We start from the raw sequence: 27253 nt of genomic DNA on the forward strand, positions 1-27253 counted from the left end.
AGATCTAGCGGTGATGGGACATATTGTATTACATATAGATGTAGCAGTGCTGTGAGATTGTGTATTACATACAGATGTAGCATTGCTGTGAGATTGTGTATTACATATGGATGTAGCAGAGCTGGGAGATAGTGTATTACATATAGATGTAGCAGTGCTAGGAGATACTGTATTACATATAAATGTAGCAGTGCTGTGAGATTGTGTATTACATATGGATGTAGCAGAGCTGGGAGATAGTGTATTACATATAGATGTAGCAGAGCTGGGAGATATTGTATTACATACAGATGTAGCAGAGCTGGTTTCATCTCAGCACATGCTCTCGAACACCTTTGTTCTTACACAGGGCTATGGATGACACCTGTGCTGTCACAACACATAAATAATGCAGTGAGTTGCCGACACACTCGGCTCTACTACATCTGGACTCATTGTGCCAGACGGATTGCTCTCACCATCCCTCCAACCCGCGCTCTGTGCCCATACAGGACATGGGGGCTCATGAGAAGTAGTGCCCCTGTCTATGCCCTGCAGTTCCCTAGGCAGCTGAGGAGTAAGTGGCAGTTCCCCTGTGCAGCAGAATATATATGCGAGGGCTTGTACCAAGAGCGGGCAGCGCAGGGAGGTCTCCCCGGGTACAGGATCCGGCGGCCGGGCTCCGCTGTGCAGCTCCTCAGGGCACAGGCTGTGCTCAGCACCACAGACAGCTCCCCGGCCACGGCTGCTGCTCCTGTGGAGGGCACTGGCGCCAGCATGAAGAGCCTCGCCCCCTCTGTCGTGTAGCCGAGTGGTAGGAGCCCACATCAAAACAAAGGAGAGCGCCACATAAAAGCCTATAGAAGCCGGAGAGAGCAGTGTGCAGGCAGGGAGCAGCACAGACAGGGAGCTGGCGCTCTACTCTATCACCAGGTCCAGCAGGGCGCCCACAGCAGCACCCACACAGCACCCTGCTCAAGGTAAGCACCAGCGGAGGGTGTATGATAACACGGAGGCTGTAAGCATGTGGATGGAGAAGTGCCTATACAAATCAGGGGTATGGAAGTTATGGCAACTAATATCTCAACGTGTATGTATAGGGCATAGGTGGTAACTATATGTATAAGTGTATGTAAAAGGACATAGGTGGTAACTATATGTATAAGTGTATGTATGAGGGCATTGGTGGTAACTATATGTATAAGTTTATGTATGAGGACATAGGTGGTAACTATATGTATAAGTATATGTATGAGGGCATAGGTGGTAACTATATGTATAAGTGTATGTATGAGGGCATAGGTGGTAACTATATGTATAAGTGTATGTAAAAGGAAATAGGTGGTAACTATATGTATAAGTATATGTATGAGGGCATAGGTGGTAACTATATGTATAAGTGTATGTATAAGGACTTAGGTGGTAACTATATGTATAAGTGTATGTATGAGGGCATAGGTGGTAACTATATGTATAAGTGTATGTTTGAGGGCATTGGTGGTAACTATATGTATAAGTATATGTATGAGGGCATAGGTGGTAACTATATGTATAAGTGTATGTATAAGGACATAGGTGGTAACTATATGTATAAATGTACGTATGAGGGCATTAGTGGTAACTATATGTATAAGTATATGTGTGAGGGCATAGGTGGTAACTATATGTATAAGTGTATGTATAAGGACATAGGTGGTAACTATATGTATAAGTGTACGTATGAGGGCATTGGTGGTAACTATACGTATAAGTATATGTGTGAGGGCATAGGTGGTAACTATATGTATAAGTGTATGTATAAGGACAAAGGTGGTAACTATATGCATAGGTGTATGTGTGAGGGTATAGGTGGTAACTATATGTATAAGTATATGTGTGAGGGCATAGGTGTTAACTATATGTATAAGTGTATGTATAAGGACATAGGTGGTAACTATATGCATAGGTGTATGTGTGAGGGCATAGGTGGTAACTATATGTATAAGTGTATGTATGAGGACATAGTTGGTAACTATATGTATAAGTGTATGTATGAGGGCATTGGTGGTAACTATATGTATAAGTGTATGTATAAGGACATAGGTGGTAACTATATGTATAAGGGTACGTATGAGGGCATTGGTGGTAACTATATGTATAAGTGTATGTGTGAGGGCATAGGTGGTAACTATATGTATAAGTGTATGTGTGAGGGTATAGGTGTTATCTATATGTATAAGTATATGTGTGAAGGCAAAGGTGTTAACTATATGTATAAGTGTATGTATAAGGACATAGGTGGTAACTATATGCATAGGTGTATGTGTGAGGGCATAGGTGGTAACTATATGTATAAGTGTATGTAAAAGGACATAGTTGATAACTCTATGTATAAGTGTATGTATGAGGGCATAGGTGGTAACTATATGTATAAGTGTATGTAAAAGGACATAGGTGGTAACTATATGTATAAGTGTATGTATGAGGGCATTGGTGGTAACTATATGTATAAGTGTATGTATAAGGGCATAGGTGGTAACTATATGTATAAGTCTATGTATAAGGACATAGGTGGCAACTATGTATAGGTGTATGTGTGAGGGCATAGGTGGTAACTATATGTATAAGTGTATGTATGAGGACATAGGTGGTAACTATATGTATAAGTGTATGTATAAGGACATAGGTGGTAACCATATGTATAAGTCTATGTATAAGGACATAGGTGGTAACTATATGTATAAGTATATGTATGAGGGCATAGGTGGTAACTATATGTATAATGGGGGCATAGGTGGTAACTATATGTATAAGTGTATGTATGAGTGCATACGTGGTAACTATATGTGTAAGTGTATGTATGAGGACATAGGTGGTAACTATACAAGTAAGTGTGATAACTATATGTATAAGTGTATGTATGAGAGCATAGGTTCTAACTATATGTATAAGTATATGTATGAGGGCATAGGTGGTAACTATATGTATAAGTGTATGTATAAGGACATAGGTGGTAACTATATGTTTAAGTATATGTATGAGGGCATTAGTGGTAACTATATGTATAAGTATATGTATGAGGGCATATGCGGTAACTATATGTATAAGTGTATGTATGAGGGAATAGGTGCTAACTATATGAGAAAGTATATGTATGATGACATAGGTGGGAACTATATGTATAAGTGTATGTAAAAGGACATAGGTGGTAACTATATGTATAAGTGTATGTATGAGGGCATTGGTGGTAACTATATGTATAAGTGTATGTATAAGGGCATAGGTGGTAACTATATGTATAAGTCTATGTATAAGGACATAGGTGGCAACTATGTATAGGTGTATGTGTGAGGGCATAGGTGGTAACTATATGTATAAGTGTATGTATGAGGACATAGGTGGTAACTATATGTATAAGTGTATGTATAAGGACATAGGTGGTAACTATATGTATAAGTCTATGTATAAGGACATAGGTGGTAACTATATGTATAAGTATATGTATGAGGGCATAGGTGGTAACTATATGTATAATGGGGGCATAGGTGGTAACTATATGTATAAGTGTATGTATGAGTGCATACGTGGTAACTATATGTGTAAGTGTATGTATGAGGACATAGGTGGTAACTATACAAGTAAGTGTGATAACTATATGTATAAGTGTATGTATGAGAGCATAGGTTCTAACTATATGTATAAGTATATGTATGAGGGCATAGGTGGTAACTATATGTATAAGTGTATGTATAAGGACATAGGTGGTAACTATATGTTTAAGTATATGTATGAGGGCATTAGTGGTAACTATATGTATAAGTATATGTATGAGGGCATATGCGGTAACTATATGTATAAGTGTATGTATGAGGGAATAGGTGCTAACTATATGAGAAAGTATATGTATGATGACATAGGTGGGAACTCTATGTTTACGTTTATGTTTGAGGATATAAGTGTATTTATAAAGGCATAGGTGCTAACTATATGTAAAAGTATGTTCATAAGGGCCTAGGTGTTAACTATATGTGAAAGCGGTTGTATGAAGACATAGGTGATAACTATATATGTGAGTGTAGGTATGGGGGCATAGGTGGTAACTATATATGTGAGGGTAGGAATGGGGGATTAGGTGATAACTGTATGTAGGTGTCTGTATGTGCAAAGTAATCTGCAATTTTAAGTAAATGACATGGGGTAAATAAATTCTTTATGTGTATGTATGAGGAAGTAGGGAATAACAGTGTTTGTGTATGTATGAGGAAGTAGGGAATAACTGTGTTTGTGTATTTATGAGGAAGTAGGGAGGAAATATATGAGTAAGTATAAATTAGGGGATAAGGGGTACATGAGGGTATATGAGTAACCATACAAATAATAGTGGGTGACTATGTACAGGTGTCAGGATGAGGGAGGTAAACACGTGTAAAGTTACGGCTGTAACCATATGTTTACATGTGTTTACAAGGGAATAGGTCAACTATATTTGTATACATGTAGGAGGGTATAGAGGAAACTTTATGTATACAGTTGTGCATGTATGAGGATGTATAAAGTATATAAATATGTATGAGTGTATAGGGATTACTATTTTATGTTACTGCATGTGAAATACAGGGGGAAATACATGTATTTGTGTGTATGTATGAAACTATAGATGGGTAATAATGTCAGTGTTTACATATATAATGGTAGATAATTCAATGAATAACGTGTATGAATGTAGGGGAAACAAGTCGTCCATATAAATCCATAGGAAGGTGATTATTTGTGTCAGTGTGCTATAAGTATGTAGGGGATAATTATATGCATACAGCAGATATTGGAATAATTAATTGTACAGATATGTAATTAAGTGATGAATTGTTTGGATACTAAAGTATGTGTGCATGAATGTATTCTGCATAAGGGTTAATAAATGTATGAGGGTATAAGGGATAGTTTCATGTATATAGAGACACAATTATGTGATTAAATATATAAATAAATGTAGGTATGAAGAGATTATGCACATGTATATTATAAATGTATATAAGGTATGTATAGGCTATATATGGTGTTTCTTTATGTACTTTATGCATAATACATAACTCTACCAGAGAGTTAAAGGGGTATTCCCATGAAGGCAAGATTCTCAAATTTACTCAGGATAACAAAATAACACATTCTCTAATTCACTGTTAACAAAAATACAGCATTTCACAGCTATAATTCCAACCTGTCTCTATCAGTCCTGGTGTAAACAATTTTGGTTATCCCTGGATATGACCATACATCTTCTGACTGTGGTCAGATTCTTCCCATGAATAGCTTCTCTTGTCTGCACACTGCAGTGCTTCCTGCCTCTTGCCCCTCACATCTGCATTACAAGACCTGCCGGCAAGCAGCAGTGTGCAGACAGATAAGGTCTTTATCCAGGGCATAGAGGCATAGCAGAGCTGACTCTGTGTGTGTTATAGGTGAATTAGCAGTGCTGCAAGTCTTATTGTATCCATCTCATGGATCTCATCATCTCTGATGTGTCTCATCTATCTTTTTCAATGTGTCAGATACTAGTAGAAACTGGCTTTGCACTAGCAGTTTACACATTGGATTAATGAAATGTAAAAAGACTAGAGACTTTTTACACCAAAAACACCAATGATAAATAAGCCCACGCTGGCTCAGTGGTTAGCACTATAGCCTTGCAGCGATTGGGGTCCTGGGCTCAAGTCCCATCCAGGTCAACATCTGCAAAAAGTTTGTATGTTCTCTTTGTGTTTGTATGGGATTCCTCCGGTCCTTCCACAATCCAAAAACATACAGGTAGGTTGATTAGATTGTGAGCCCCATGGGGACAGGGGCTGATTTGGCAAACTCTGTGTGCGCTATATAAATAAAGGAATTATTATTATTATTAATATTATTAAACGCCACTGTCACTATTTATTATGCTAGATACATTAGGAGCCTGTCTCTACCTACCTGGCATAGAAATAAGTGCAGTCGGGGACTTTTCATGTATGGAAAGTTACTGGCTGCAGCGAGTGCGCCAGCACCGAGACAGTAACGCCCCCTGCCAGTAAACTACCTCCCCACTACCTGCCCTAGCATTTCCAATTGTTTCAGGACTTCTACCCACTTTTTTGGCCTAGAAGTCCTGTCTACATCTATAGTGTCTCAGTATATTGTCTCTATGTATAGTGTATCAGTATATTGTCTCTATGTATAGTGTCTCAGTATAATATCTCTATGTATAGTGTCTCAGTATATTGTCTCTATGTATAGTGTATCAGAATATTGTCTCTATATATAGTGTCTCAGTATAATATCTCTATGTATAGTGTCTCAGTATATTGTCTCTATGTATAGTGTATCAGTAAAGTGTCTCTATGTGTAATGTATCAGTATACTGTCTATATGTATAGAACCAGTATACTTTTTTCGATGTGTAGTCTCTCAGTACACTGTCTCTAAGTATAATGTATCAGTACACTATCTTGATGTATAATGTCTCAGGGTACTTTCACTATGTATAGTTTCTCAGTATACTGTCTCTAAATATAATGTCTCAGTTTACTATCTCTATATAAAGTGTCTCAGTATACTGTCTTTATATATAATGTCTCAGTATACTGTCTCTATATATACTGTCTCAGTATACTGTCTCTATAAATAATTTCTTAGTATACTGTATATATAGTGTCTCAATATACTGTCTATATATAGTTTCTCAGTATACTGTCTCTATATATAATGTCTCAGTAAACTGTATATATAGTGTCTCAGTATACTGTCTCTATATAAAGTGTTTCAGGGTACTGTCTCTATATGTCTCAGTATACTGTCTCTATATAATGTCTCAGTATACTGTATATATAGTGTTTCAGTATACTGTCTCTATATATAATGTCTCAGTATACTGTCTCTATAAATAATGTCTTAGTATACTGTATATATAGTGTCTCAATATACTGTCTCTATATATAGTTTCTCAGTATACTGTCTCTATATATAATGTCTCAGTAAACTGTATATATAGTGTCTCAGTATACTGTCTCTATATAAAGTGTTTCAGTATACTGTCTCTATATGTCTCAGTATACTGTCTCTATATAATGTCTCAGTATACTGTATATATAGTGTTTCAGTATACTGTCTCTATATATAATGTCTTAGTATACTGTATATATAGTGTCTCAATATACTGTCTCTATATATAGTTTCTCAGTATACTGTTTCTATATATGTCTCAGTATACTGTATATATAGTGTCTCAGTATACTCTCTATATAATTTCTCAGTATACTGTATCCATATATAACGTCTCAGTATACTGTCTTTATATATAATGTCTCAGTATACTGTCTCTATATATAGTGTCTCGGTATTCTGTCTCTATATATAATGCCTCAGTATACTGTCTCTATATATAATGCCTCAGTATACTATCTCTATATATTTTCTCAGTACACTGTTTATATAATTTGTCTCAGTATACTGTATTTATATATGTCATAGTATACTGTCTCCATATATAATGTCTCAGTATACTGTTTCTATATATAGTGTCTCAGTATACTGTTTCTATTTAAAGTGTCTCAGTATTCTGTATAAATAGTGTATCAGTATGCTGTCACTATATATAGTGTCTCAGTATACTGTTTCTACATATAATGTCTCAGTATACTGTATATAGTGTTTCAGTATACTGTATATATAACGTCTCAGTATACTGTCTCTATATATAATGTCTCAGTGTACTATCTCTATATAATTTCTCAGTATACTGTATATATAGTCACTCAGTATACTCTATATAATGTATCAGTATACTGTCTATATATAATTTGTCTCAGTATAGTGTATTTATATATGTCATAGTATACTGTCTCTATATAAAGTGTCTCAGCATACTGTATCTCCATATAATGCCTCAGTATACTGTCTCTATATATAATGTCTCAGTATACTGTCTCTATAATATAGTGTCTCAGTATACTGTCTCTATATATAATGCCTCAGTATACTGTCTCTATATGTAGTGTCTCCGTATACTGTCTTTATAGATAATATATCAGTATACCGTCTCTATATATAGTGTCTCAGTATACTGGTTATATATATAAGTCTCAGAGTACTGTCTCTATATATAGTGTCTCAGTATACTGTTTCTATATATACTGTAGTTTCTCAGTATACTGTCTCTATAGATAATGTCTCAGTATCGGTCTCTATATATAATGTCTCAGTATACTGTTTCTATTTATACTACCTCAGTATACTGTCTCTATATATAATACCTCAGTATACTGTCTCTATATATAGTGTCTCCGTATACTGTCTTTATATATAATGTCTTAGTATATTGTCTATATGATGTCTCAGTATACTGTCTCTATATATAGTGTCTCAGTATACTGTTTCTATATATAAGTCTCAGTATACTGTCTCAATATATCGTGTCTCAGCATACTGTTTCTATATATACTATAGTGTCTCAGTATACTGTCTCTATCTATAGTGTCTCTGTATATGGTCTCTATATATAATGTCTCAGTATACTGTCTCTATCTATAGTGTCTCTGTATATGGTCTCTATATATAATGTCTCAGTATACTGTCTCTATCTATAGTGTCTCTGTATATGGTCTCTATATATAATGCCTCAGTATACTGTCTCTATATATAGTGTCTCAGTATACTGTTTCTATATATAAGTCTCAGTATACTGTCTCTATATATTGTGTCTCAGCATACTGTTTCTATATATACTGCAGTGTCTCAGTATACTGTCTCTATATATAATGCCTCAGTGTACTTTCTCTATAGATAATGTCTCAGTATTCTGTCTCTATCTATAGTGTCTCTGTATATGGTCTCTATATATAATGTCTCAGTATACTGTTTCTATTTATACTACCTCAGTATACTGTATCTATATATAATGTCTCATTATAATGTCTCTACATATAGTGTCTCAGTATTCTGTTTCTATATATAAGTCTCAGTATACTGTCTCTATATATAGTGTCTCAGCATACTGTTTCTATATATACTGTAGTTTCTCAGTATACTGTCTCTATATATAATGCCTCAGTATACTGTCTCTATAGATAATGTCTCAGTATTCTGTCTCTATATATAATGCCTCAGTATACTGTCTCTATAGATAATGTCTCAGTATTCTGTCTCTATATATAATGCCTCAGTATACTGTCTCTATCTATAGTGTCTCTGTATATGGTCTCTCTGTATAATGTCTCAGTATACTGTCTCTATAAATAATGTCTTAGTATACTGTATATATAGTGTCTCAATATACTGTCTATATATAGTTTCTCAGTATACTGTCTCTATATAATGTCTCAGTTAACTGTATATATAGTGTCTCAGTATACTGTCTCTATATAAAGTGTTTCAGTGTACTGTCTCTATATGTCTCAGTATACTGTCTCTATATAATGTCTCAGTATACTGTATATATAGTGTTTCAGTATACTGTCTCTATATATAATGTCTCAGTATACTGTCTCTATAAATAATGTCTTAGTATACTGTATATATAGTGTCTCAATATACTGTCTCTATATATAGTTTCTCAGTATACTGTTTCTATATATGTCTCAGTATACTGTATATATAGTGTCTCAGTATACTATCTCTATATAATTTCTCATTACACTGTATATATAGTCACTCAGTATACTGTCTCCATATATAATGTCTCAGTATACTGTCTCTATAAATAATGTCTTAGTATACTGTATATATAGTGTCTCAATATACTGTCTCTATATATAGTTTCTCAGTATACTGTCTCTATATATTGTCTCAGTAAACTGTATATATAGTGTCTCAGTATACTGTCTCTATATAAAGTGTTTCAGTATACTGTCTCTATATGTCTCAGTATACTGTCTCTATATAATGTCTCAGTATACTGTATATATAGTGTTTCAGTATACTGTCTCTATATATAATGTCTTAGTATACTGTATATATAGTGTCTCAATATACTGTCTCTATATATAGTTTCTCAGTATACTGTTTCTATATATGTCTCAGTATACTGTATATATAGTGTCTCAGTTTACTCTCTATATAATTTCTCAGTATACTGTATCCATATATAACGTCTCAGTATACTGTCTTTATATATAATGTCTCAGTATACTGTCTCTATATATAGTGTCTCGGTATTCTGTCTCTATATATAGTGTCTCGGTATTCTGTCTCTATATATAATGCCTCAGTATACTGTCTCTATATATAATGCCTCAGTATACTATCTCTATATATTTTCTCAGTACACTGTTTATATAATTTGTCTCAGTATACTGTATTTATATATGTCATAGTATACTGTCTCCATATATAATGTCTCAGTATACTGTTTCTATATATAGTGTCTCAGTATACTGTTTCTATTTAAAGTGTCTCAGTATTCTGTATAAATAGTGTATCAGTATGCTGTCACTATATATAGTGTCTCAGTATACTGTTTCTACATATAATGTCTCAGTATACTGTATATAGTGTTTCAGTATACTGTATATATAATGTCTCAGTATACTGTATATAGTGTTTCAGTATACTGTATATATAACGTCTCAGTATACTGTCTCTATATATAATGTCTCAGTGTACTATCTCTATATAATTTCTCAGTATACTGTATATATAGTCACTCAGTATACTCTATATAATGTATCAATATACTGTCTATATATAATTTGTCTCAGTATAGTGTATTTATATATGTCATAGTATACTGTCTCTATATAAAGTGTCTCAGCATACTGTATCTCCATATAATGCCTCAGTATATTGTCTCTATATATAATGTCTCAGTATACTGTCTCTATAATATAGTGTCTCAGTATACTGTCTCTATATATAATGCCTCAGTATACTGTCTCTATATGTAGTGTCTCCGTATACTGTCTTTATTGATAATATCTCAGTATACCGTCTCTATATATAGTGTCTCAGTATACTGGTTATATATATAAGTCTCAGTGTACTGTCTCTATATATAGTGTCTCAGTATACTGTTTCTATATATACTGTAGTTTCTCAGTATACTGTCTCTATAGATAATGTCTCAGTATAGGTCTCTATATATAATGTCTCAGTGTACTGTTTCTATTTATACTACCTCAGTATACTGTCTCTATATATAATACCTCAGTATACTGTCTCTATATATAGTGTCTCCGTATACTGTCTTTATATATAATGTCTTAGTATATTGTCTATATGATGTCTCAGTATACTGTCTCTATATATAGTGTCTCAGTATACTGTTTCTATATATAAGTCTCAGTATACTGTCTCTATATATCGTGTCTCAGCATACTGTTTCTATATATACTGTAGTGTCTCAGTATACTGTCTCTATATATAATGTCTCAGTATACTGTCTCTATATATAATGCCTCAGTATACTGTCTCTATCTATAGTGTCTCTGTATATGGTCTCTATATATAATGTCTCAGTATACTGTCGCTATCTATAGTGTCTCTGTATATGGTCTCTATATGTAATGCCTCAGTATACTGTCTCTATATATAGTGTCTCAGTATACTGTTTCTATATATAAGTCTCAGTATACTGTCTCTATATATCGTGTCTCAGCATACTGTTTCTATATATACTGCAGTGTCTCAGTATACTGTCTCTATATATAATGCCTCAGTGTACTTTCTCTATAGATAATGTCTCAGTATTCTGTCTCTATCTATAGTGTCTCTGTATATGGTCTCTATATATAATGTCTCAGTATACTGTTTCTATTTATACTACCTCAGTATACTGTATCTATATATAATGTCTCATTATACTGTCTCTACATATAGTGTCTCAGTATTCTGTTTCTATATATAAGTCTCAGTATACTGTCTCTATATATAGTGTCTCAGCATACTGTTTCTATATATACTGTAGTTTCTCAGTATACTGTCTCTATAGATAATGTCTCAGTATTCTGTCTCTATATATAATGCCTCAGTATACTGTCTCTATAGATAATGTCTCAGTATTCTGTCTCTATATATAATGCCTCAGCATACTGTCTCTATCTATAGTGTCTCTGTATACGGTCTCTATATATAATGTCTCAGTATACTGTTTCTATTTATACTACCTCAGTATACAGTGATATTTGAGGACATGCCTGTTTCTGTGCACACCTGGTTATTTAGGTCTACGCTCATCCAAACAGTGTCATCATTATCAGCTCGCTGTAGGAAACCCCACTCTGGCAGTGCCCTGGTATTTTCCTGGCAGTCGATCTGCTGCCTGTGTGAAACGGGCTCATCACAAATTGTACTGACATCTAGTTACATGCAGGAAATGCCTTTTTTCGTAGCCATCTCTGCCATTAGTTGTGCCCATCTGCCTGTGTAACCTCCTACTCCCTGTAAGAATGAGCTCTCTGACCTCTTCCTGACGGGGCACGATGCCCACATCTCCAGTGTAATCCAGTGTGTGACCTCATTACGCCACCATGGAGTGTATTAGTCTGATGTGGAGACGATGCAGAGCTTGTGCCTCTTATACACAGTGACATGCATATTAATGCTCTGCCAGTCTATTTTCTGACTACCTCTCACTCATTACCCTCATAATCACATTTTAGCCTTTGCAATTAACACCAAGTTTGTCTGCACCAGCCTGGCGTGCCCAGATCTCCCGCTATACAAGCGCCCAGTCTCTTTGTCCAGCTCCCTGGTGACTGTAATGGAAGCCTTTGTCCTAGCCAGGCAGTGTCATTGTGTTTGCTGCATCTTCCTGCACATAAAGGAGAAGCTTCTTATGCAGAAGCAGCCACACTAATAGTTATAGGCACACATGTTTAACCCTTTCACTACCTAGGCATTTTTTGCCTTACATTCAAACTTCATTGTCCATTGAAGTGAGTGAGCTAAATCTTTGGACATAACATGGGCTTTGCTGTGGGCCATACCCGGGCACCCTACTAAAGTTTCCACCCAGTTCTCAAAGTGAACTCAGACCATTGCATCATTGAAACCTGAAAGGGTACTAAGGTGTATAGCATTGGGTTCATTGTGGTCCAATGTTATTTATACGTAATGTATGCTCTAAGTGATTCAGCAATGTATGGCTGTGTTATATCATGTACACAATGGGGCACTTTTACTAAGGACCTTGCTCCAGTCAGATTTTGCATGTTTTTTTATGTGCAAACTTCTTGCATATGTTTTTAAGAAGTGTCCACGCCACATATGTGTTGCACACAACCTTTTTGTGTTGTGACTGCATTTTTCTTCATGCCACACAAATTTCACCACTGAAATGGGTGTTTCGCTGCTCAGTCAGACAGTGGGCCACATTTAACATGCAAAGTCCAACAGAAGTTTATTGCACACCCTGGGGGGGGATTCAACAATGTGTCTCCGGTTCCGCCAGTTTCTAGCTGGAAAACACTTGTCTTTCCCTGCGCTAGATTTATCACAGTAATAATGAATTCTGGTGCGGGATAAAAGAATTGGTTCCTACTTTAGACCTACCTTTAGACGCCCTTTCTCCCTTGAGGCCACGTCCCCTTAATCGGACAAGTCCGGAACGTGCCAAAATTAATTGTCCCGTGCCAAAATAAATTGTCCCGTGCCAAAATAAATTGTCCCGTGCCAAAATAAATTGTCCCGTGCCATAGGTCTGCCACCACTGGACTAAAGTAAAGCATTCAAAGAGCTTCACCATAGGTCACAGTGGGCAGAGGGGTCTATCTGTAACTAGGGGTTGTCTGTAGGTTGGGTGTCCTTAAGTCTGGGAAGTGCCTGTATATGATTCAAATTCCCTACTTCAATGTAGGTTATAAACATTAACATGTAGACACTAACAAGGGGTTGAGAGGCTTTGTTAAAAACAAATTTGAGAAAATAGTACTATGTGCTAGACACTGTATAATATTAAAAACATATCTATGTGACACTCTATACTCCCATGTCTGCTGTTGGTGGACCCTAGTTTTCTTTAAATGGCCATATCCCATTCATCCTTATGTGACTGTCTAATCCAGTAATTGGCTGTAAAAGTCACATGATAACAAATGGTTTGAGACCCTACACTAATGGTGGCAAACCTATGGCATGGGTGTCAAAGGTGGCAGTCAGAGCCCTTTCTATGTGCACCCAGGCTGTCGCTCCAGCACAGAGTTTACCAAACAGGACTCCTCCTGGAGTTACAAGCAACCAAGGACGTGTAACGCTCAGTGCTTTCTATAAAGAGACACATCTTTGGCTGCATGGGAGGAGCGAGGAGATGTGGACTCTGAATCTACTCCAGACTCCTGAGATTGTTCCTGCTTGGGGGGTCCTGGAGAGAAGCTACAATAGTCCAAATGTTCCCTCCATCATTCAACAGTAGTTACAGAGCAGGGGAAATAAGTTACTTCTTAAATTGTAGTGTTAACACTTTGTGATAAAGTGGGTTTTGAATTTGGACACTCAGAGGGGCATTTATTATTTTTGGTGCCGGGTGGCGCTAGAACCGTTCTATATTTTTCAGTGGCATATAAGTTTGTGGTGCAAGGGATTAATGAATTGGCGCATGGACTGGAAGGTTTATAACTCCCTAGATCAGCTTTTCACTGGGCTATTTTTGTGCCACAAAGAGCGCCAAAAAACTGTAAAATATAAGCGCCAAAAAACTGGAGGATTCACAAGTGGCGGCAAAAATTCAAGAGTCAAGAGTGTCGGAAAACACCAAAATTATGGCGCTGACACCTCATAAATTCAGGTGAAGAGGCGCAGAGAGGGAAAAAAAACAACGTCAGTTTTTCGTTTGAAAGGCCACAATAAATGCCCCCATCTAAAAGGTCTCTAACTGCCCTACAGTTTAAATATTTAAATGGTGACCTCTGATCCAGTCCATCCAGAATTATACCCCTTGCACAACTGGACAACACCCTCCCCCTAAGTCATATAAATAAAGTAACAGATCTGTCAGTAGCAGCTTGCTGATGGTTTCCATGGAACACCAGATATTAAAAGACCTTGAAAGTACCTTGAAACAGGGTCATTGGTATATTTTTCTTTTATGCAAACATTTTATAATCTATCTGTCCTGCACTATAGTTATCATTGGTACAATGTATAAATTCTGTTTATATTGGTAGGAAAAGTGATGTCATTGTCTGATCCTCCTGCATGACCGGTCTTATAGGCTTATTGTACTGTGAATAATAGAACGAGACTCGGGAATGTTTCGATAAATGATGCTTTGGAATATTTACTTATGTAGAAGATAATATGAGGACTGATTGTACAAGGTCGTCAGGACGGATGGCGGAGCTTATACTTTCATTGCTTCACTCATTAAGTGAGCCTTTTCTAATGTAAATGAATCTGTGCAGGAAGCAAACATGGAGTATGGAAATCAATAATGACAGAGCAATGGATTGTGTTCTTATTTTATTCATTGGCTGGATCCGCTGTTGTAGCTTATCCTGATTTGCAAATGAACTGATATACCAGACACAGGCAATTGATAGAGGTACAGTAGCAAAGAAATAAAGCAGACTACAGGCAGTCCCCGGGTTACATACAAGATAGGGTCTGGAGGTTTGTTCTTAAGTTGAATTTGTATGTAAGTCGAAACTGTATATTTTATATTGGAAGTTCTAGACAATTTTTTTTTCTTTTGCCCCAGTGACAATTGGAGTTTCAAAATTTTTGGTGTAATTGGACCAAGAATTATCAATAAAGCTTCATTACAGACATCTGACAGCTGATCATTGCAGTCTGGGACTATAGTAAAGCATTCAGAGAGCTTCACAAGAGGTCACATGGGGCAGAGGGGTCCGTCTGTAACTATGGGTTGTCTGTAAGTCGGGTGTCCTTAAGTAGGGGACCGCCTGTATATGTATATTAGAAAAAATTATGTTACCGGTATGTGTGAGGACCATCCTTGCTTTGCATTGTGTTGGTAGCGTTAGCAAGTGGCAACATGACATTTGTTTAAAGGGCGGTTATGATGTTCTGGAACTTCAAATGCCTGTAACTTGGATCCAAGACTCATCATAAATTGTCCAAAGTTGTAACACCTAAGTATAAGTGTACCATGTAGGTAGAAGGCCTCATGTGCTGACTGTGTGCAGAGTCTGTGAGCTAGCCGCACCAACTGTGTCATAGTCATCTATTGGAGATGTTTACGGAGCGATGCCTGCGCCATGACAAACCGCACCGTGAATGTGACGACTAACTGCGCCACAAATAATAGAGCAGATTGTATTCCCACACTTGTTGCGGTCAGTCTTTTTTGATTGACATTAGCTGGGTCGCAATCTACAGCTCACAGCCCATTGTTTGTGGTATGCATGTGAATAAAGTCTAGTATTGTCTAGTGTAAGCGTGCCGTATAGTCCCTGCATATACATTAATGACTATGTGTGTCCACAAAAGTCTTTGATGAGTTATTAGTAAGCTAAAATTGTAGAGGCTCACATAGAGCTGTTGCTGCAGATAATGGTAAGCTTTGTATTTCACCCCAACCTTATTCCCATTTATACTATTCAGTACTTCAGTATAATATTCTCTGTCCTAAATATGAATGAGTTAGAGAGAGTGAGTGAGGGAGAAGAATCTTGGTGCTACAAGTGCTGTCTATGGGAGCCATTATAACAGCTACTTTCTACCCACCACCCTTGAATGATAATTAGAGGTAAAGCCTGCAGAGGTAAAATCGATTGTCAGAAGTACTGCTACTATATGTGGTATGTATACTTTAAGAGTAACCTAAAAGCGTAAATTCATATTGCCTGACAGGTTCATATGCAGGGGCGGATTAAGACTTCCATGGGCCCTGGGTTGTATGAATATTATAGCGCCTACAAGTCTGGCATTTTTATTTTTTACACATGGGACTAGAATCAAACTCTAGAATCAAGAATTCAATCTTGGGGAATGGAGGATGCAACCTTTCTGTCTGCTTTTAATCTGCGATTTCAGGACCCTTGGATGACTTTCAGAGGTTCTGAAATTGCTCTTGTGTACATGTGTATTGAGAACAGAAATGGATTTCATGGGTGAAGGTCCTTCTTAGTATAAATTTAGTGGGTGGTTTGGGTGGCCATGGACCTCCTAGAAGGCTTGGGTCCTAAGCAACCAACAAAACTGCCTATATTATAATCCGCTACTGTTCATATAGCATATGGAGGAAAATGCAGACAAGGTAGACCCAAGGAGAGGTAACACTGGATGTACAGGACAAGGGATGCATTCCTTATTCTTTTTTTAGCACATTTGCAGGGGTCCTATCTAACCTGAACTTCCCCTTTAATAGAATGCAGAGATCTTCTAAGCTCCATGACAACAGCTTTTAAGAAATGTTTTCAAACAGGTTTGGAAGGACTTAAATTGGAAAAAGACAAATGGCATCCCAGGGCGGACATTCCCTTTAAAGATGTAATAACTGGTCACACAAGAAGACATAATGTCATGGTCATATATAAGCAGTTCAATGGGGGATGAATATGCCATGGCAGGATAGTATGGAGCCATGGGGACCTGTGTGTGACTCTGCTGCATGCTCTTCTTGTTGTAGTCACTTAATGAATGGGTGGTTGTCAGCAATATATGGAATTGTATAATTATTCCTGATTACACTAATAAACAGCTGCTTAGGTAACACATTCATGTGATGAATAGAGAAATGATATGTCATGTCCCCAATTCAGCTACACAAAGAAAATACATATTCCCATCACACAACGACTATCTCTTAAGTTTTCTCCAGTCATCCTCAAGTTATTTTCTGCATTTTGTACCGTAAGAATCATTATATAGTGAATGTAATCAGGGGAGTCTCTGACAAACCCTAAATACCTCTTCATCATTTGGACAGATGCACCGAGAGGATTTTTATTATTTTGCCTTTTGCTTTCCTACAGTCGAAAAGATGTATGCATGTGGGGGAGGGGGTGTTTACTCCCAGCATATCCTGACAGCCTGATAGAGTATCTATCTCTAGAGGAGCCGGCTTTAACTGTACAGAGGAATTAAACACTTCCATCCAGGTTTCCCTGCAGTTCAGGGCCAGCAGAATAATGCCATGTGGGTTGAGAGGGCTGCAAGCAAGAAAGGAGTTTTTTTATCTCAAAATGCAGTTGGATCAACATTTTATTGCAGGTCTTGGTTTATTACTTTGAGAATGATAGTGGACTGCTGCAGATGGCTATCTATATATACACTCACCGGCCACTTTATTAGGTACACCATGCTAGTAACGGGTTGGACCCCCTTTTGCCTTCAGAACTGCCTCAATTCTTCGTGGCATAGATTTAACAAGGTGCTGGAAGCATTCCTCAGAGATTTTGGTCCATATTGACATGATGGCATCACACAGTTGCCGCAGATTTGTCGGCTGCACATCCATGATGCGAATCTCCCGTTCCACCACATCCCAAAGATGCTCTATTGGATTGAGATCTGGTGACTGTGGAGGCCATTTGAGTACAGTGAACTCATTGTCATGTTCAAGAAACCAGTCTGAGATGATTCCAGCTTTATGACATGGCGCATTATCCTGCTGAAAGTAGCCATCAGATGTTGGGTACATTGTGGTCATAAAGGGATGGACACGGTCAGCAACAATACTCAGGTAGGCTGTGGTGTTGTAACAATGCTAAATTGGTACCAAGGGGCCCAAAGAGTGCCAAGAAAATATTCTCCACACCATGACACCACCACCACCAGCCTGAACCGTTGATACAAGGTAGGATGGATCCATGCTTTCATGTTGTTGATGCCAAATTCTGACCCTACCATCCGAATGTCGCAGCAGAAATCGAGACTCATCAGACCAGGAAACGTTTTTCCAATCTTCTACTGTCCAATTTCGATGAGCTTGTGCAAATTGTAGCCTCAGTTTCCTGTTCTTAGCTGAAAGGAGTGGCACCCGGTGTGGTCCTCTGCTGCTGTAGCCCATCTGCCTCAAAGTTCGACGTACTGTGCGTTCAGAGATGCTCTTCTGCCTACCTTGGTTGTAACGGGTGGCGGTTTGAGTCACTGTTGCCTTTCTATCAGCTCAAACCAGTCTGCCCATTCTCCTCTGACCTCTGGCATCAGCAAGGCATTTCCGCCCACAGAACTGCCGCTCACTGGATGTTTTTTCTTTTTCGGACCATTCTCTGTAAACCCTAGAGATGGTTGTGCGTGCAGATCCCAGTAGATCAGCAGTTTCTGAAATACTCAGACCAGCCCTTCTGGCACCAACAACCTTGCCACGTTCAAAGGCACTCAAATCACCTTTCTTCCCCATACTGATGCTCGGTTTGAACTGGAGGAGATTCTCTTGACCATGTCTACATGCCTAAATGCACTGAGTTACCGCCATCTGATTGGCTGATTAGAAATTAAGTGTTAACGAGCAGTTGGACAGGTGTACCTAATAAAGTGGCCAGTGAGTGTATGCATATATATATATATATATATATATATATATATATATATATAAAAATATATATATATATATATAGCCACCAACATAAATAAGTTATACAAGTGAAATACAAAATTGAACATGAGACTACCATCATTTTATAGATCATATCGCATACTTTGACTTTTCAACCTAATGGATATTGTTTGAATAATGAAAAGTTATACTAATTTCCAATACACATTCTGTATCAATTCCTCACAGTTTTCTAGATCTCTGCTTGCTGTCCTTCTATAGAAAGCTTCATTGTTTATCTCCATTGGACAGAAATCTGACCATGGTCACACAGGTGCAGGGCTCGTTATATCACACAGCTCTGATTACTCTCTGTGATATAACGAGCCGTGCACCTGTGTGACCAAGGTTCTGTCCACTAGAGATAAACAATGAAGCTTTCTATAGAAGGAAAGCAAGCAGAGATCTAGAAAACTGGGAGGGAATCGTACAGAAAGTATATTGGAAGATTGTATTATTTTTCATCATACAAACAATAACATTACTTTGCCGAAATAGGAGTACCCCTTTATTACTTCTGGGCATGCTTCCAAACAGATCTCAAGTCTCTTTTACATATTCGCAATGGAATACTGATTTACTCTTATATTTGTTTTCTTCAACTCCACCCACAAGTGTTTCATTGAGTTGAGGTTTTTCGGAGTGTGTAGGCCAATCCTGCAGCTCTATTTTATTTTCATTGAACCATTTCTTTGCCAATCAAAGTATGCTTCGGTTTATTGTCTTTTGCATACACATAGGGGCTCATTTACTAACCCATCCGCTGGAGTTCACCGGAAGTGCATTGTCCGACGAGAATGCCATGTGCTGCTGCGATCTAAGATCCTGCGCCCTATATCCTGCATGCGTCACTTCCCTGCTCAGGTCAGACAGAGTTCACCATCTTTTAAGTGGTGCATGTAAGCGCTTAGGCTTTTGACACAATTTGAAAGTTATGGAAGCCAGTGCAGCTGCACCAAAAACCGATCACGTGCGACACAACCCCAGTGCGGACACCTGTTAAATACCTGTCCAAGCTGTGTAATCTCCGAAAATGGAGAACAGTCCGACAAAAGTGTGATCCACGACCCTTTGTAAATGAGCCCCATGAGCGTGCTATGTAACTCATATTATAGTATTCTCATGTATAGCTCACTATTGATCCTGGTTAAGGATCCAATGAAACAACCCCATAGCTTAACCGGTTCGCGACCGCGCTCGCGCTGCATGGAGAGGGCTCACGGGCTGAGCCCTCTCCATAGCCGGTAAGTCTTTGCTGCATATTGCAGCAAAGGCTTACCGGTAACATCCGCGATCGGTGCTAGCACCGATCGCGGGTGTTTTTACAGCGTGGGCTGCCGGCAAAGCTGCCGGCAGCCTCAAACAGATAGCGGCGCATGGGCGCCGCCATCTTACCTGGGATCGCCGCTCCCCGTGACGTCATCGATCCGTCTCCATGGTAGCCTCCATGGTAGCCTCGGGTCTTCCGAAGACCCGAGGCTATTTCGTTTTAACCCCCTCATTACAATGTGCTGATAGCACATTGTAATGAATGAGTTAGAAAATCCCCATATACTGCCATACTGTAGCATGGCAGTATATGATAGGATCGATCAGACAACCTAGGGTTAAAGTACCCTAGGGAGTCTGAAAAATAGTATAAATAAAAATAAAAAAAAGTTTAAAAAAAAAATTATAATAAAAAAACCTAAAATTTCAAATCACCCCCCTTTCCCTAGAACTGACATAAATATAAATAAACAGTAAAAATCATAAACACATCAGTTATCGACGCGTCCGAAAATGCCCGCTCTATCAAAATATGATAACGGTTTTTCAATGCGTTTAACCCCGTAACGGAAAATAGCGCCCAAAGTTGAAAATGGCACTTTTTTGCCATTTTGAAAAATCTAAAAAAATCTATAAAAAGTGATCAAAAGGTCGTACAGTCCTAAAAATGATATCATTGAAAATATTATCAAATTTCGCAAAAAATGACACCACCCACAGCTCCGTACACCAAAGTATAAAAAAGTTATTAGCGCCAGAAGTTGGCAAAATCAAAAAAATTATTTTTGTACAGGAGGTTTTAATTTTTGTAAATGTATGAAAACATTATAAAACCTATACAAATTTGGTATCCCCTTAATCGTACCGACCCAAAGAATAAAGTAGACATGTCATTTGGGGCGCTCAGTGAAAGACGTAATATCCAAGCCCACAAGAAAATGGCGCAAATGCGTTTTTTCACCATTTTCATTGCATTTGGAATTTTTTTCCCGCTTCCGAGTACATGGCATGGAATATTTAATACCATCATTATGAAGTGCAATTTGTTACGCAGAAAACAAGCCGTCACACAGCTCTTTACGTGTAAAAATAAAAAAGTTATAGATTTTTGAAGGTGGGGAGTGAAAAATGCACATGAAAAAACAGGCAAGGGCCTGGTCCTTAACCGGTTAAGGCTTCCACCGCAGTTTTCCCTTGATTTTTTAAGATCCACAAGCACCATTAGAACCCAGTCTATTTAGTCTCAGGGCTACCAATCTTGGCCACTTTGCAAAGGCAAGCTAACTCTTCTATATAGATATTAGAGTGAAGGCCACCATTTCAGGTCTGAGTAATATGTGACCCATGGTTCTTGCATGGACGTCTTTCATCTCAGTCTTATATAGCTTTCAATCCGCCTTTACTCTTGTGTTTGTTGCTCCATAAGTGATAGACCTTGTGATGAGCCAACTTGTCGATGCCATTATTTTGCCTGGATATCTACTTCTTGGCTTTGGAATGGATTATCAGAATTCATTCCGTGTTTTTACAACTGTATTGGCACTTATTGTTACCTGTTGCAAGTGATCAGCTGTTTGCTGCTTTGTATCAATTCCCTTCACTGAAGACAGATCAGAGCAGTTTAGCAGGCTGGATAAAGGCTAGAGGAGAGGGAGGCATTTCCCTCTAATAAGATATATTGCAAATTTTCTTATATGCACATGCACTGTTCATTAACAGAATTTGGAGTTTAACTTGTGCTGTGATCTGAGGATCATACTTTCCATATAGGAAGGGGGTGGCTTTCCTCATTTGTTTTATGGTAGATGTCATTATTTGGTGCTTTAAAAGTTACATTCAGTAATATTGCTTCTTATTACCATGTTTCAAAGTTCAAGGACAAGGAAAAAAATGAGTGGCAATACAAAATTATTGGTAGTAGAGTAATGAATATAAAGTGAATTAAAAATGAAACATGCATATAAATTGATACATAATCTTATAATTTGTGCCAACCTCTCAAAGACTCTTCAATTTTCCATTTTGCAGGCGCCCTGGTTGCATATTAATGGGCACCATACAAATAATGGCTATATGTAGATGTGTGACATCGACCATTGCTGGCTCTGCAGATTCTGATTGTTAAAGAGGAAAACCTTGAAGATTATCCTCTGTTCTACTGTCTCCCAGTATGTCATTTAAGGATCCTATCCCCATTCCAGATATGACCTCACCCAATTTTTTAAAATGTCCATTATCCAGTAGTAAGAGGGGTTAATTTTTGAGTGTTATTGGGACTCCGGGGTAGCTTAGGCCCTGAGTGAGGGGACCAGGGACGTTGAGTTTAGATCTAGTTGCGAATTTTCCCCATACTTTTAGGACTTGGGCCATTTAAGGAGAAATATTGTAAGAGTCCCAGACTGTGTCTCAAACTCTTGCATGATATTAGGTTGGTCTGACTACTGGGCCGGAAAAATACATGAGTAGGTCGTCAGCAAACAGCAAGAGTTTATAGGATTTCCCTTTAACTTCTATGCCCTGGACGGATCGGTTGTCACGCAATGCACATGCAAGGGATTCCATCACCAAGATGTATAAAAAAGGAGATAGCTGGCATTCCTGTCTTGTGCTGTTGTATATAGGGAAGGGAGGGGATATAAAACCATTTACCCCAACACTGGCCGAAGGGTTTTTATACAGTGCCAATGGACTCTATCGAAAGCTTTTTCAGCATCTACAATGTGAAGACATAAGGGAATCCCTGAAGGTCTGGCCCACGAGGCTAGGGTTAGCGTTTTTAGGGCGTTATCCCTAGCCTCACTCCCTGGAAAGAAACCCACCTATTCTGCGTGGACTAAGTCTGGGATTAACGGTGAGAGGCGCAAAGCCAGAATCTTGGAGTCAATTTTCAGATCAATATTAATCAGGGATATGGGCCTATAATTGCTGCAATGTATGGGGTCCTTGCCCAGTTCAGGGATTACTGATATGTGGGCCCCAAGGGATTGGGGTGTAAAAGGACAATCTTGATATGTGGGCCCCAAGGGATTGGGGTGTAAAAGGACAATCTAAGTCTATGGAATTAAAAAGTTTCATTACAGGTGCAGCCAGGTCTTCACCAAAACTCAATGGAATCTAGGCGTAAAGCAATCGGGCCCAGGGCTTTAGCCTACTTTTAGTTCTTTTATCACCTGAAGAATTTCAGGTGGAGGAAAGACACCATCGAGGGTAGTAGCCTTCTTAGATGGGATAGATTTCGGGAGATGTGATTGCAAATAAGCTGAGATCTCTCCAATGGACGGGCCTGGATAATTTGCATCTGAGGAAGAGCCTTAATTATATAGTGCAGCATAGAAGTCCCGAAACTCTTGAAGAATCTCACTATGGGAATGCCGAAACCCTGGGATGAGTACAAAGACGTAACTGGTTTCTGGGGAGCCCTAGGGTGTAGGGTTCTATCTAGCAGTTTCCCGCTTTTCGTATTCGTCGTATTCAAAATAGTCTTTTTTAATTTTATCTCTAAAGCGCAAGCTCTTTTGGTCTAGTATCTGAAGGATCTTATGTCTAAGGGCAGAAATTTCAGCTTTCAAAATGTCGGAGGGAGTAGTCTTATTGGTGATTTCTTTGGAACCTAAATCGGAGAATAGGGCTTTTAGTTTTGCTAAGTTTTCTTTTTCAAGTTGAGCGCCATGTGCCATAAATACACCTCGGATAGAGCCCTTAAGAGTTTTCCTCATAATTGACATAGGGGGAGGGGATGGTGTTTGTCGTGAGGATATAAATTCAGCAATTACCCTGTGAACTTACGATTCGCAAAGGGAATCATTGAGCAGGTTATCGTTCAATCTCCAGGAGAAGTGTCCCAGCCACCCATTGAGAGGCGCGTGGTCCGACCAGAGAGTAGAGTCGATAGAGCTCCTAGGGCCCTGGTTTAGGAGCTGATGGGACACAAAGAGATAATCCAGGCAAGCATAGCCATTATGTGCATATGAGTGATGACTGTAGTCCATGACCCCGGGGTGAACCACCCACCATAGATCGATCAACTTAAGACTAAGTAAGGCACGTCTCAATCTACGATTGGCTGGGTAAGAAAGGGAGGACCAACCTGTGGATGAATCCAAAGAAGGTTCAAGAGGAACATTGAAGTCACCTCCCATGATCAAGGAGGAGCCATCCGAAATGGCAGCCAGGTTCTTCAGGACTCCCAAGCCAAAGTCCACTTGTCCCTGATTTGGAAAATAAACATTAGCAAGCATGAAAACATTTCCAAGATAGTCAATCTTAAGAAATAAAAAGTGTCCCTCTGGGTCGAGTTCAGTGGCCAGTATGGTAGGTTGGAAAGACTTGTGGAAAGCTATAGAAACTCCACAAACCTTCTGTGTTGGATGTGGGCAGTGGTACCATGTTGGGTAATATTTACTATGATACTTAGGAATACTGCTTTAAAATGTCTCTCTTGGAACATAGCCACTAACACCCTGCGTTTATGTAAGCAGTATAATATTTTGTTACGTTTTTCAGTTTTGTTTAGACCCCTGGAGTTGTAGGTGCAGAACGTTAATACTGCCATGGCTAAGGCTGAGGAGCGGCTAAAGTGTGAAATCGCGGAAGGGAGGGAAGGGCAGGGCAGAGGGGAAGTGGAAGGGAGGAAAGAGAGGGGAGGAGACAAAACAAACAAAACATTTAACCAATATTGTATAACCCAGGATCCGAGGGAGCTCGGTAAATCCAAAGGGAGGCATAGTGAGCCAAAACGGTGTCCGGCACCGCAACCTTAATGGGGTGAAGAAGAGACCAATGGGGGGTGAGAGTGCAGTGGATGCGATAGGAGAGGTAGAAGGTTGGTTAAGAATCTCAGCGAAAAACGCCTGGGCCCATTCTTCAAGCTTGGATGGTTCCACCTCTTTATTCACTCCCCTGATTCTCAAGTTATTGCAGCGGTGGCGAATTTCAATATCCTCCAAGTGAGTCGGGATGTCAGAAATATGAACCACATGATCTAGAGTTTTCTCCTAAGCAGCTTCACATTCTGCGACCCTGTGGCCAATATGATGTATTTCCTTTTGCAGTTTAGCAAGATCTCTTTTGTGAGATTCATCCAGCCTTAAAAATAAACCATCTGTCTCCTGTCTTGTGGGCATAGCCCTGATATGAGCTTTCCAATCCCAATCTGGGGGAGCTGCTGGTAAGGGAGCTGCTGAGGCCCCCTGTGTTGCTGTAGGGGTAGGCGGCATGGCCCTATGAGGTATGGATGGCCATGTTGGTGGAGAGGAGGCCTGGGCCTGAGGAGGGTCCCTCTCGCCTCACAATAGTGGAGGGAAGTCCTCACTTTGCCTCCCAGGGGAGGTACTCACTGTGGAGCCAGGGGAGCGCTGGACTGGCTCGTCTGGTGTCAGCTGCGGCGGCCGGTGAGGAGCAGGGAAGTGACGGCCTCCATCTTTGGTGCCACGTGTGCCGGGTCCTCCGTCTGATCCGCAGATATGAGGAATTTAGTAATGACGCCGGGAGTCTTCTCCGCTGCCGCCATGGTCCTCCTAGACCCCCTCCTTTGGACTATGCCCGAGTTGAGCGTGGTGTGTGCCCTGAATGTGGCGTTGTAGCGGGGATGGCCGGGAGCTAGTCACATCCCCCCCCAGTTTTTTTTTTTTTATTAATAAGAACTAAACACCATTATTGTTGAATATGAAAGAAAGTAATAATAACTAAGAATGCTTCCATATGTAATGGTGAAATTATAGAAATTATTCCCTCTACTCTTGACTTCATCTACATCACAACAGTACAGGTTTACCTTACGTTTCTTTGATGTCAACCTGCTATAAATCTAAGGCACAGGAGGGGTGTAAGGCTGTGCTCTGTGCAGCTTCATGCATGTCACAGGCTTTTTTGAAATTCCAGACCATTTAAAGGAGATAAATTATGTACAAGAACTATCCTGTATGAGATCCAGGGACAAGGTAATGCACAAGGCTAAGAAGTTTTATATGTACTCAGAACAACAAAATAACACATTCTCTAATTCACTATTATTAACAAAATGTAGCATTTCACAGATAGAAGTCCAACCTGTCTCTATCAGTTCTGCTGTACACAATTTCAGTTTCCCCTAGACACGACCCAGTAACTTCTCACTTAGGGTCGGCAGCCATCTTGGATTTTTGTGTGAGATCGTGCTGCTGAGATTACTGACTTTAGCGACGCCCCCTGCACGGAGCTCCCACTGAGACACAGACACTTGCTGCCAGGTGATCGTGAGGAGAGAGAGATGCTGCAAACTACAAGCGACAAGGAGATACGTAATCTGGGGGAAGGGGGAGGCAGGCACATGTCTGTGAGATGAAGTAGAACTCACATTGTAACACTGTAATTGTCTATCAGCCTATGTGTAATCTCATGCATCTCTGATCTGTCTCATCTCTCTCTCTATGTGTCAGTGTGTTAGTACAATATCAGAAGCCAGATGAAAGTGCATATACACCTCGTACCCTGATAATGTAACCACATTGTTACCCCATAAAACTAAACGGATCATAATGTGCTTAGAGAGGCCCCGCTCACACCCTGGGATTTAGCATTCAGCAG

At 39.0% G+C, this 27253-nt stretch overlaps 1 protein-coding gene across 2 annotated transcripts in view; it reads left to right on the forward strand.

Annotated features, from left to right (window-relative positions):
- The first annotated feature begins 493 nt into the window (after nt 1-493).
- Nucleotides 494-27253, forward strand: part of DISP3 (dispatched RND transporter family member 3) — a 129709-nt gene continuing 102949 nt past the window's right edge. Inside the window, exon 1 of one of the 2 annotated variants that reach the window (XR_011856488.1) lies at nt 494-959. The gene's annotated coding sequence lies outside the window, so the exon portion shown is untranslated. The remainder of the gene's footprint in view (nt 960-27253) is intronic. The other variant, XM_072156420.1, reaches the window with a different exon arrangement.

Source organism: Engystomops pustulosus, chromosome 6 (genome assembly GCF_040894005.1).
Source record: "Engystomops pustulosus chromosome 6, aEngPut4.maternal, whole genome shotgun sequence".
In the NCBI taxonomy this organism is placed as follows: domain Eukaryota; kingdom Metazoa; phylum Chordata; class Amphibia; order Anura; family Leptodactylidae; genus Engystomops; species Engystomops pustulosus.